Source organism: Ochlerotatus camptorhynchus, unplaced genomic scaffold (assembly GCF_037179485.1).
Source record: "Ochlerotatus camptorhynchus isolate MF236.1 unplaced genomic scaffold, CSIRO-AGI_Acam_v1.1 ptg000290l, whole genome shotgun sequence".
In the NCBI taxonomy this organism is placed as follows: domain Eukaryota; kingdom Metazoa; phylum Arthropoda; class Insecta; order Diptera; family Culicidae; genus Ochlerotatus; species Ochlerotatus camptorhynchus.
The window spans coordinates 215,907-229,535 of record NW_027040779.1 but is presented as its reverse complement, the minus strand read 5'-3'; positions in this window follow the sequence as shown (position 1 = coordinate 229,535).

Here is a 13,629-nt window from a genome sequence, read left to right as displayed (position 1 = left end):
GCGGGAGTTATGGAGTATATGGAATATTGCATGACATGTCTCATAAATTTACACGATCTATAATCTAAACTTCTATGAAATAATGCGCTCCATTTATGTGCATCATAGTAACGGAAATTTACGCTACTTTTTTTTAGCTGTGTAGGTCCCACGCTGCGGAATGGAATGTACAATGGCTTGCTGATGCTCAAGCTGCCCAAAGGAGTTGAGATCGTTGGCTTTGCGGACGATGTCGTCTTGACGGTAACCGGTGAGACGCTGGAAGAAGTGGAAATGTAGATACGATTGGTAACTGGATGCAAGGAGCGAAGCTGCAGATAGCCCACCACAAAATAGAAGTGATGTTGGTCAGTAACTGCAAAGCAGTGCAGCGGGCAAAAATCACCGTTGGAGAGCACACCATTGTTTCGAAGCGCGTGTTGAAGTATCTGGGAGTGATGATCGACGACCGGCTAAATTTTAACAGCCACATCGAATATGCTTGCGAGAAGGTGGCGAAGGTCATCAACGCAATAGCCAGAATCATGCCGAATAATTCTGGTCCAAGCAGCAGCAAGAGGCGTCTTCTGGCTAGTGTGTCCTCATAGATACTAAGGTACGGGCTGGATTGAAGCGCTGAAAACGAAGCAGAACCAAAGCAAATTGAGCAGTACGTTCCGGCTCATGGCCATGCAAGTCGTGAGTGCCTACAGAACCATTTCGATGGAGGCAGTATGCGTTATCGCCGGTATGATCCCAATTGGCATCACCTTGGCGGAGGACTACGAGTGCTATATGACGAGAGAAACCAGAGGAGTACGAAAAATGGTGAGAACGAGGTCGATGGCTAAGTGACAGCAGTGGGACGCAACAGAGAATGGTACATGGACACACAGGCTAATACCGATTCTTTCGACCTGGGTGAACAGGAAGCATGGAGAAGTCAACTTCCACTTGACGCAGTTCTTGTCTGGTCATGGCTGCTTCAGGAAGTACCTGTATAGGTTCGGACTCAGAAGGTCACCCTTCTGTCCGGAGTGTGGGAATGTGGAAGAATCACCAGAGTACGTGGTCTTCGAATGTCCTAGATTTGATGCTGTGCGAGAGGATATGCTCGCCCGTAGCGCGGAGAATGTCGTCGAAGAAATGTGTCGAAAGGAGGGCACCTTTAACGCCGTCAGCAGATCAGTAACGCAGATCATGTCAGCGCTGCAGCGAAAATGGCGAGAAGACCAGCTAGAAAGTAGTAATGTACTCACACAAGTGTGAAGTGAAAGCCGAAGCCGAGAGAACTCTCCGTCAGGGTATGCTGAATTCACCACTACCACTACACATCCACCAATATGGGAGCTAAATGGCTCACAAATTGGAGAGACGATCAGCGAACTGGAAGCGCCAGTTAGCTGAGCTAAAGTGAGGTGCGTAATGCACAACCCCCTCCGAAGTAATAAGACAAGTGGTTCCGGGTAAAAAGGGCAAGGCGTCCAAGGAGGTTTTAGTGCGGTAAAAATCCCATACACCGTCTACAAGCGGTGGCATGATGGCCTTTTGAAGGTTTCCTCCTTGACAAAAAAAAAATAAAAATAAACAGGTTGCCGGGGACATCCGTGCATCTTTTTTCTAACGCGTTGGCGGGCATCTCTTGCAGCCGAGATTCTCTTGTTGGAGGTGGGTTCACAGGAACAAATTGAATCGGTCATTGGTTTAGGATTTAAGGAGCTGCTGAGATGTTCCAAGGGAGCTTCTAGGATGATCCTGCGGGAATTTGTGGAGAGTTCAGAGTGAGCTTTAGCGGAGCTCCGGAGGAGCTTCAAGGGAGTTCTGAGGTAACTTCAGGGGAGTTCTAGGGGAGCTCCAAGGGATTATTGTGGAATTTCAGGGGGAAAATTTTCTCGACTTCCCTGGGCAGAGAGTATCATTGTGCTTGCCATACAATATACAAATTAATGCATTGGTAATTGGCATCGAAAGCTCTCAATTAATAACTGTGGAAGTGCATTTAGAACACTAAGTTGAGAGCACGCAATAAGCTAATATGTGAAAAGCAATAAGCTTGAAATGCGAATAAGAAGAAAGAAGATTGAGAGAATGTCAGAAGTGTTCCGAATGAGGTTTGGGGAAGTTTTGAGGGAGCTTTTGGGAAGTTCTGAGCGAGTTTTGGACAAGTTCTGAGGAAAGTCCAGTGAAGTCTTGTGGTATTTCATAGAAATTCCAAAGGAACGGTAGATAAATTCCGAGCAAACTTCAGAAAAGTTCCTAAGAAACATAATGGCAGTTCCGTGTGAAATTCAGGGAAGTAAGATTCATGTTTCCCTTATGTTTCTCAGAGCTCCCCTGAAGTTGCAACTTTGCAAGCTTCAAGGGAAGTTTTGAATAGTTCCACCGGTACTTCTGGGAAGCTTCATGGACGCTTCTGAAAAGTTCCGTGGGTACTTTTTTTCCCTTGATTTGTTTTCCGTCGATCTTGTTTTCCGTGCTTAGCACCAATGCTACCGACGCTAGGGAGACAACTCTCACACCTGGACCCATCGACCCATCAACTCATTAACCGGGAACCAACGGCTTTACTTCCCTTCCGAAGGAAGGCGTGATCAGAGATGTTATGCCTCAGAAAATCCCGGCGGCGCCGACTGAGATTGAACCCAGGCCCCATTGGGTATGTTCTCAGGAAACTTCAAGATAGACCGAAAGAAACTTCAGGAAAGTTCCAAGGAAGCTCCAGAAAAGATCCGAGGGAACTTCTGCAAGTTTCGAGGGAACTTCAAGGACGTTTACAGGTAGCTTTAAATGCTCCGTGAAACTTTTCGATGATCTGTGAACTAGTCAAAAGTTCTTTGAACTTGTCGAAAGTTCCGCGAAACTTGTCGGATGTTCCGTAAAATTGTCGGGAGTTTTGTTAAATTCTCAAAAGTTCCGTAAACTTTTTGAAAATCCCGTGGACTTCTTGGAATTTGTATAAACTTCTCAGAAGTTGTATGACTACCGCGGAAGTTGTATGAACTTTTTGGGAATATGATATCATCTTCACAGAAGCTGTATGAACTTGTCGGAAGTTGTGTAGACATCTGGGAAGCTGTAAGATTTTTATTTATTTTTTGTTAATTATTTTATTTGTACAGGCTCAACCGAATAAACTTTACAAAGCCAAGTTATCATACAAACATTAAAAAACCCTGTAAGATTTCACGGAAGGTGAACTTCGCTGAAATACTATGGTATTCTCGAACATTCTATGAACTTCTTGGAAGTTCTATGAAAAAGTCCAGTACCAATACTAGCTCTTGGAACTTCCGGCAGTTCACAAAACATCCAACGAACTCACAAAACTTCTGGCAAGTTCATGAAACTTCCTTATGTTCACAGAACTTCCGAAAAGCTCTCGCCCAACAATCATTGAAAGCTGACTAAGAGCTTATTCAGGCAAAACAAAGCTTCTTCAGCTGAAAATAGCTTATTCAGCTTTTAATCAGCTCAAATTGAGTGTTGAGCGGAACTTCCGAAAATTGCATAGACCTTCCGACATGTTCACGGAACTTCCGACAAGCTCTCGAATATTCCAATAAGTTCCGGCAGTTCCAAAAAAAAAATCAAAGACCTTCCGATTAGTTTATGGTTCTTCTGACTAATTCACGAAACTTTCGATAAGTTTAGGGCTTCCAATAGTTCATAGAATTTCCCACTTTTCCACAGAATTTCTAAAAAATTTAACGTTCGTCCGACTGGTTCACAAAACTGCCGACTAGTTCCCACAGCATTAGGAGGATTTTACGGATTACTTTTGGGAACGTCATTGAAAAACTTATGGTGCTTAAGAGGACTTCAGAGAAACTGTAACGCAAATTAGTTCCCCCTAAAGTATTTATCCATAAAGTTCCTTACATCTAACTAAAACTAGACTAACATTCCATGAACAATCTTTAAACATTTCCGAATAACGGAAGTCTCTAAACTCCTAGTCAAGCATTTATAGACGAATTAATTTATAACAAAAAAATCTGTACTGCCAAAATCTCCACCAAAAACATAGATGAAAACTTCAAATTTTTGGTAGCATTTACTACTTGTATTCATACCAAAACCCCAAAATCGAGTAGAATGTAGCATTTTCGAAACATCTAGTGTAGAAATGTCACCTTATTCATACCAAAATAGTTCGATGTACAATGAACTCAGTTCTGTTTTAAGGCATTTTCATTTATTCAAATTTGCCTTCAAACAGGGGTGAAATGGTAGATTTACACCCAAAGATTTACCATGACTTTATATTATCGTACAAAACTCTTCTCCCCATACTTAACCCCTGACAGGATCTGAATGTCTCAATTCAAGATAAAAAAAACCTGACTTTCACCCTAAAGACACAAGCAGATGAAAGCTAATTAACGCCAACAATAAAGATAATCACTGCCCTTTTACGTCCTTCTGTCAGACCGAAGTCAGCTGTCAAGCATAGCCCGGAACTGCCCACATGCCGATTTCAACATGTGTGCTCTGCCACTACCCAGGGCGAACATGTGTAAATGGATGTCCATTAGAGCGACCATCGTAGCGGAAAATTATGCGCGTTATTCTCCGCTTCTGGTTCGTTGTTGAATGAAATGACCCCCGGCCGACCCTCATATAAGCCAAAGAAGCAAGATAATTAAATCGTACCCCAACTGGCACTGCTGTCTGTGTAAGTTCGGTTATCTGTTGATTTTTATTGTTATCTGAAGGCTGTTGTGCGTGGGAGACCCGTGCTGTACATAGGTCGCCGTCGTCGCCGGAATCAAAAGATCAACGATATTCTTAGGGTGCACGGTGCGGTTGTCTATGTAATTCTAATTAAGCTATTTAATGAAGTCGAAATAATTGCGAGGGAGCTTGGAGTTTGACTGTCGGAAGCTGGTGCCTTCCGGTAATGATTTTGCCGGGACGTGAGCCGTGAGTGAAAAAGAGATGTGAAGAAACTCGAACAATTTCAATACAAAATTCTCAACCTAGAAAGTCTTTTCAAAATAATCTACGTAACGTATACCAGTTCAGCTGATCCTTGCGGCTTGAATCCTTTTCATTCGACCGAGAAACAATGAATCACGTTGACCATCCCTGTAAAGGAAAAAAAATCCTTCGGCTAACGATAAATTAAATCCAAATTAAAAACAACGTATTAATTAAAGGTGCTTCCGTTTAAATCAACGAGGACCTGAATTACGGTCGTCGTCCTTTCGGTTGCATTTGTCTCGGGAGCTTCCTTCCGGGCTTCTTCTCTCGCGACAACCGTTTTTTAAGAAAACAATTCTTCTCTGCTAGACAGACACAAAAAAAACACGTGTAATGAATGACCTGACACTTCTTGGGCGACCGACGACGACGCCTCTTTCGCACACCACCGCGACACGGACGGTCTCGGTCCGCTGATTAGGATGTAATTTTTAATTTATATCACCTCCAGCCAGGAATGTACTTAACCAAAAGACGGTGGAATCCCTTCTGCTGCGAGGGCGTCGAGAAAACTCATTATCCTCTCACTTGGTGTGGCATGAGATAAGACACAAGAACAAGGCGGCTGCCGATAGGCATAATTTCCCGAAAAGGGCCCTCTTTGGCGAATGAAAGAGTTGAACATGTAACCGACAGCCTAAACGTGCAAGCTACTAGTACGGCGAAACTGCCTTTGTTGCTGCTCCTTTGGCGGGAAAAATATTAAATTAAGATCTAGCGAGTAATCATACTTTGCGCCAACAGCCGCAGGCTGTTTAGATAAACGATATTCAAGAAGCGGCTTTAATATTCCTTCCAACGAACCTCTTTGAAGATGGCAGTTTCATCACCACTGCGGTTTGGTCATCGTACCCCAAAAACTTTGGCTTCGAAGACTTCTTCGGCACACTTTAAGATGAACGGAACGTGTAGCAGCAATCAGCAAACCTGCTGTCCCTCCTGGGACGCCGAGGGAAAATTCACTTTATCAAAACGTCTCGAAATTCCCAACCACAAAATTTATTTAATTTCACACAATCACAGCATGATGATACAAATTTTGGCCAGTAGAGAAGACGACGAAGAAAAAGCAGAATTGTCCATGTTCATCCCTCACGGCGAAACGGAGGAGTCAAGAGTTTGGACAATCCACTTGGGATATTTATTATCCGATTTCGCACTCTACGACTCCGGAGTGCTGGACAGACCAACCGAACCGGACCAGCCACAGCCGCCACAGTGGACGATGGATGATGTCAGAAGAATTGCGTTCTGACACTTGATGATGGCTCTTTTCACTTTCTTCTCGTTTTTTGCTGGGCTACGGGTGGCACTGATTGGAAAGTGTTGTTCCTGAATGAGCAATTGTCTTGCTACTTGTGAGTGACTATGTTGTTTCCCGGAAATGTCAACTCATTGCCAAATTTGATTGCGTTGAGAAGCTTGAGCTAGGCTGAGTGTATTGATGGAATGGTTTGAGATTTGTGCCTTCCGGCTAAAGGCTGACTAAAAGTAAATTGGTACGCCCCTCGCGCGCCGCTAGCACGGCTCTAGTGTTGAGAATCGAAAATTGTTGACAGTGGTTTGTTAACGCTTCTATAGAGAACAACTGGTGCAAGTTTGATCGTAGTAGTCGATCGCGTTCAGAAATAGCGTCAAATGGAACTCGAAAAAAGAAAACATATTGTGCACAAACACCTGGAAAATCCGGAGTGGTCTGGTTCCAAGCTGGCTAAACTGCTGAAGATGCCGAAAACAACAGTTTGTCGAATGCTCAAAATTTACAAGGAAACCCTGAGTGTGGAAAGGAATCAGTGGACCTATGAAAAAACTGGAACCAGGGATCGCCAGCTGCGCAGCAAGGTGTTGAGGTGCGTTACGTACAACGACAACTTTCATACTGGACGAAACATTCTTGCCATGAAAAGATACAAGTCGTACAAAGCCAGTAAACATCCGAACCGGCACATTAAGCAGAATTCCGTGGCCAAAAAGCGTGCAAGGCTCTTGTACGACAGTGTTTTGACGAAACACAAGGGCTGCACTTTCATCGATGACGAAACATACGTCAACTCGATTTTAAGCAGCTTCCCAGTCAAAAGTTTTACATCGTGTCTGGACGTGTGGATGTGCTGGGAAGATTCAAGTTCGTGTTTGAAGACAAGTTCGCGAAGAAGGCCATGATTTGCAAGCGATTTGCAGTTGTGCCCTGAAATCGGAACCATTCGTCACATCCTCGACGATGACATCCCAAGTTTACGTCGAAGAATGCTTGGAAAAGCGTGTATTGCCGTTCATCCACAAGCATAGGGGCAAAGTCATATTTTGGCCCGATTTTGCCAGCTGCCACTACTCCAAGGTGGTTCTGAAGTGGTATGCTGCCAACAAGATCGATTTTGTCCCCATGCTAATGAATCCTCCGAATTGCCCGGAATCTTGACCAATCGAAAAATGCTGGGCAATTTCAAAGCAGCGACTTCGACGAAGCGGCAGAGCAGTGAAGGACATCCAGCAAATGCGGGCAAAATGGAAGAAACGCGCTGATTCCGTGTCCGTTTCCACTGTACGAGAATTCGTTCGAACTGGAGAAATGCAACCACCACACCTGCACCGATGTTAAAGGCATTCGAAGTGATGCCATTCAGAGAGACCTGGAAAGTCCTGTCCGATAGATAATTTTGTATGATCTTTATGAGGAAGTTCGGAAGACCGTATCGATGCAGCTTGTAAACCAGGCCATCATGCCAGACATTGTCAAACGCTTTTTCAACGTCTAACAATGCCATAGCAGATGTTTTTGAAACAGCCTTGTTCCGTCTAAGAATGTTTGTTACTCGGGTCAGTTGGTGGACGGTTGATCGACCTTTTCGAAAACCGAACTGCTCCTCGAGTAAGATGTTGTTTTCTTCGGCAGATGTTAGAAGCCGGCTGTAAACTGCCCTTTCGGAAAACTTGGATAACCCTGAGAGAAGGCTGATGGGTCGGTAACTTGAAGGAGAGGAAGGATCCTTCCCAGGTTTCCGAATGGGGATGATTTTAGCTAACTTCCAGCACGAGCGGAAGTAGCCAAGTCGGAGGCACTGATTGAAAATCAATGCCAGATGGTTGTAGAATCTGGAACTCAAGAGCTTGAGCTCCAGATTCAGGATGTTTTCGAAACCTGGGGCCTTCATGTTTTGATATAAGCCAACAGTTCGTCAGCCGTGATCTTGGATTCCTCGGGAAAGATGTTGGGAATCTGGTGGAGATTGGTTACATTTTCAGCAACCTCAGATTCGTGAGGGCTGGTGAACCACTGAACCGTCGGGACAATTCAGTGGTACCAGCGGTGGAATAGGCCTCCGTTTAGTTTTGAGGACTTTTGTTAGTTTCCAAAAAGGTTTTGCACAATTTGGGAGGGTTGGGTCTTCAAGGTAGGCAGTCCAGTTGGAATAGGTCTAAAAGGTAGGCAGTCCAGTTCTCTGGTACTGCCTACGCATGGCGTTACGGAGTCTGATTAGGCTTTTAGTATTCTGATCAAGGTTCAGAGAATTACTCACCCGTCTGGAAGCTGGCACGTGTTGTTCGGGATACCGCCTCCTCGACGGCGCACAGAGATCAATCGATGTCATCAGTCGTCTCCAGTAGGGCACCGAAATTGATGGCTTCGTCAACGACTTGTTGGAACCGATCCCAGCTTACCCGATGGTAATTCCGGCGGAAAGCATGAAATCGATTAACGGAGGAACCCACCTCGGCCACCACCGGAAAGTGGTCCGAGCTTAACTCTTGGTGGACTACCGGTTGCTGTGTTGCTGATGAAGATATCGATGATGGAGTGCAAGCCGAACCGGCTCAGCCGAATGGAATCGTCCGGCGCCTGTATGGTGTACTGAGCCTCTTTCAGGTCGTCGTTTAGAATGGCGATGTCGATGGTATTTTCGTTGAGGAAGTCACCGAACTCGATAATTTTGCTCTTGAGCGAGCAAGCGTTCCAGTTTGCGATTTTGATGAGTTCACGGTCCATAACTGAGCATGAAGGTAGCGACAGCTTGGATTTGTTCTTGATGGTGTTGGAAATGTCGTGCATCTTGAGGAAGATGATCATTAGTTCCGCTGTGGTGAACCACGAACCATCGTTGATTTCTGGCTGCGGTAGGGACGGTCCATCCTGACGCCAGTTTAGCCCAGGGGCTGTGGGGAGATCCTGCGGCTGTAGAGCAGCAGTCGTCTCTTGTACTGAGTTTACAGGGACTCTGGCAGTTTGAACTTGAGCGGTGGCGGCCGCCGCAGTAGTAGTAGTGGCACGAGCAACAACCAATCGTTGATTGAGTGGCAGCGGTGGCAGCACTGTAATCGGTCGTCGTGGTACCGGTGGGAAGTTCTGGTCATTAATTTCCGGCACTTTCTTGCGGCCGGCCTCGTCGATGCTTTCTTCCGGATCTCGATGTACTCGGTGCGTTTCGGGCAGGCCTTGCTTGTAGCTTTGTGAGCAGCACCGCAGTTGGCACAAATGAGATCGGCTTCATCGAGTCTGTCGCAGGCGTCGGTTTTGTGTTGTTTGCCACACTAGATACAGCGGCTGACCATATGGCAATTCTTCTCGACGACTGACCGGCTTGTACCGCTCCCACTTCACCACAATGTTGAACATGACGCGGATGCCCTGGAGGTCCATCAAAGTTGTTGAGTTCTTCTCAAGGTGGACCAGGTATAGCTGGTCGCGGTACTTGATGGCCTTGTGAATTTGGACCGGCTTTAGTCCATCAGCCACCAGCTCTTCCAAGAGGACGCCTGTGCCCATGTCGTATAGTCCTCGCAGGACCACCTTGAACGGCTTAACATCCTCGATGTCGTGGGAGAAGTACTCCACCTTTGATTGGACCAGTATATTTCAATGCCGGAACCATCAGTTTGTATCCTTCCGTACAGAGCTGGAACTACGACTTGTATCCTTCCATGGCAAGGATGTTCCGCACCGTTTGAAAGTTGTCGTTGTACCTTTTGGCCACATCTTGGATCGAAAGACTGGGGTTGGCTTTAACGCACCTCAACACTTTGCTGCGCAACTGACGACCCCTGGTTCCAGTTTTTTTCGTAGGTCCGCTGATTCCATTCTACACTCAGGGTTTCCTTGTAGGTTTTGAGTACTCGACAAATTGTTGTTTTCGGCATCTTCAGCACTTTATGTTTTCTTCTTTCGATTTCCAGTTTACGTTATTTCTGAACGCGATCGACTACTTTGATCAAACTTGCATCAGTTGTTCTCTATAGAAGTGTAAACAAACCACTATCGAAGATTTTCGATTCCCAACACTAGAGGCGTTCTAACGGCAAGTGAGGGGCATACCAATTTACTTTAAGTCAGCCCTTATATTTAAAAAAAAAACTACAAGCGACAGCCCTATGGGGTTGTACGCAATGGTGACGTAGGACTACGTAGTCTTATATAATAAATGTTATTTGTTAACTACGGCAGGTGCTTACGTTTTGTGTAGGAATAGGAATTTGAGCAAGTTTCTCTCTGTTTATACTAGTATGACTATGATTGCCCTGAAAAGAACCTTGTGATATGGATTTTAGTTGGGACACGTTCAGAAATTTAACTCTTCTGGAAAATCTTGATGGCCATGTAAAAAGCCGATGGTACACGCAAACTAAAAATCTATTACAATGAATGTTAGTTCCATTTCCTATCATCGTCTGTTCATGAACATCGCAACGAATATTAGAAATTGACCATGCAGACGATGTAATGGTGTCTTTTTTTATTTCGTGTTCTATCTACGCTTTCGACTATACCAGTAAGCTTGTAGAACGACGCACAAACTTGCCTCGAATCTCTCCAGCAGAAAAAGCATACGAAGTCGAGTGCGAGAAAATGAGCGCTTCGTGTTTGCTTTTAGGCTTTTAGGCTATTCATATTCAGAAGCAAGGAGAGAGCAGTGGAGAAAGCACAGGTCTGATAATCGCAACGTTCGTGGTTTTTCGAGTCCAGTCGGCAATCTGTTTCCTATTTTTTTTCGACATAATTCATTTCACTCATTAATACACTCCACATTTTTCGGTCTCCAATTCTCTTGAATTGGACCGCATCTAGGTATATTGCATCCTCGGTTCATGCGGTCTCCACTTACATCGTCTGATGATGAATCCCACATAATTGTAAGCGAATCTTACATCCACCTGTTGGGTGCAGCTTAAGCTCCTGCTCTTTTTAGTTTTTCTCGTTAAACACCTTCTCTCAACAAGTTGGTAAATCTTTGCCTTTAGCAGAAAGACTCTTAACACTTTTACGGCGAATTTATGGTCCTGTTTCACGTGCTGGTTCTTCTTTATGCCTGTTTAGATAAATTAGTACTTTTATTTATTTTCTCTGCTGCGCTAAATCAAACGAGTAGAAATAAGAAGGGATATCCGCTACGTGCTCGAATAATTAAAAATTCAATAAATATTTGATCAATAGCTGGAAAAATCTTTACGATTAACCGAAAATAGTGTAATTTCATGTTTTTTTTTAGTGGTCCTTCGAGAATGTCGAACAGCAGAATTACAACTAGCAGGTATGTAGGGAAGAATGGTATACAACGCACCCCCTGGGCAGAACGCACCAGCTGACTTTCATTTGTGTTTTTCATAGCTTTTATGTAACTTTTTTGTTGTCTTATCAAGCAGCAATTCTAGCATAGTATCAGAACTCAAAATCCTGCATGATAAATCCTAGAATTGGATTAAAAATTCCAAGAAAAACTCAAAATAAAATGAAAAAGTGCGTCTTAGCCCGGGGGTGCGTTATGTACTGTTCTCCCCTAACCCAAGAACCAAAAGTGGTGCGATGCTAGTTTTCATTGCTATGACGACGACTGAATTAAGGGGCTTAGAAGCAGAGGGGTGACAGTCAATTAATCATGTTTTGTTGTTTTTGGCATCATCCACATCCAGAGGGCCAGTCACTTTCGAATGTATGGGAATGGTAAGAAACCATTTGGAAATGCATGAGAATTTCCAGTTTTTATTCATTATCGTCTTTATGGGCAGTTTTAGATGCACAAAAATTGCACGAGTACATTACTATGGTGATAAGGTAAACATTCGTTTATTTGTTTCCCTCTGTGAAAGCATGTTTAGTCACAAATCGTGGATTTTCTGATATTCTCCATACTGCAAAAATGATTTTCCTACCACTGAAGGGCAGTGTTGGAAAAATCATTTTCAAAAAAAGTTCTATCACAGCTCATTGCAGATATAAATCCCAAAGGAACTTCTCACAAAAAGTTCGCGAACGAGAGATGATAAAAAGTTCATGAAAGCGTAGAGCGGGAGAAATTTTCATTTCGTATCGCGAAAGATCTTTCGTCTCTCCATCTCACATCATTTCACACGTACTCGTGATTCGAACCAACCAAATATCCCCTCAGCTTTGTTCTTTTTTTTCCAGCGAGTAAAGGTAGGCGATGATCACGCGAGAGTGTCTGTTTGTTTTCTTCTCGTTCTCCGATATTTTTCGCATCCTTCACATTAAATACCATTTCCAGAGAACTTTGAGATTTGGGTGTAATTGCTTTTGTAAACAAACACGTCATTCAGCGATTTCTCACGAATCAAAGCACAATCTAGCGAACTATACTATACCAAATGAATCATTCCTCTACCTGTCCGTGTTGTTAGCTTTTTAGATTGAACTTTAATTCACGAGAAATCGGCGAATTAAGTGTGTGTTTACAAAATAAATTACGCCCTAATCTCAAAGTTTTCCGGATTTATTTATAGTTTTAGTTCTCAATGCAACCAGCTAATAGTAAATACTTGTAACTATTCACCAAGAGTCTAATCTTTGCTGACCAAATCATCATTTGTGGCTGTACTCTTCGACAAGAAGAACTATGCTATTAGTGAAATTTAGATCGTTCTCAATCTGTCACTATATCAAAAGCTCAAGGTACATGGTACTTTGATTAATTTTGTGTTCATTTCCAGCCAACTGGTAATAATTTTTTGTTTTTCTGTTTTTTCTGCCTATATTTTTCACAGTTTGAATGGACATTGAATAACCTGTTTAAATTTTTTATCATCCTAAATTGCACACTAAAAAGATGCTTTTGTCAGATCCTTGGTCAGCAAATAAAACGTTTTGAAGTTCAGCAGTGCAGCAGTCCCGCATACCTTATGGTTTTACATAGTTTTACAGGATTTCCAGTCATGGGAGAGGACAGTAATAGCCCAGTGCTGTAAATTTTCATATCATTCGATTGAAGATGAACCACTACAACCATTCAATCAATTCTGTGTAAACAAATTCTCACATGACCATAATTTGAAGAGCCCCTTTCTCATTCGAAGCTCATTGTCAGTGTCAATTTAGTCACTCAGTATCATTTGATATACGACAGTGGAGTATGGAAGAAATCCAGGAAAATGGTCCCGAACAGACAAGTCGACCCGATGTCGGATCAATGTAAGGCTAATTTAAGGTCGATGTCGACCCAATGTCGTGTTAATGTCGGGTCAATTTTGGGTTTATGTCGGGTCAATGTCGGGTCAACATCGGGTTGGGGTTTGATAGAAGTCAGGTTGGTGTCGGGTTGGCTTAGCTTTTTCGCCGGAATGTCGACCAGAGCTCCGTTTGTGTGTAGGTTACACTCAATCGAACGATATATAGCGTTTCTCAAATGAGAATGATCCATGCCTTCGTCAAATGACTAAGCAACT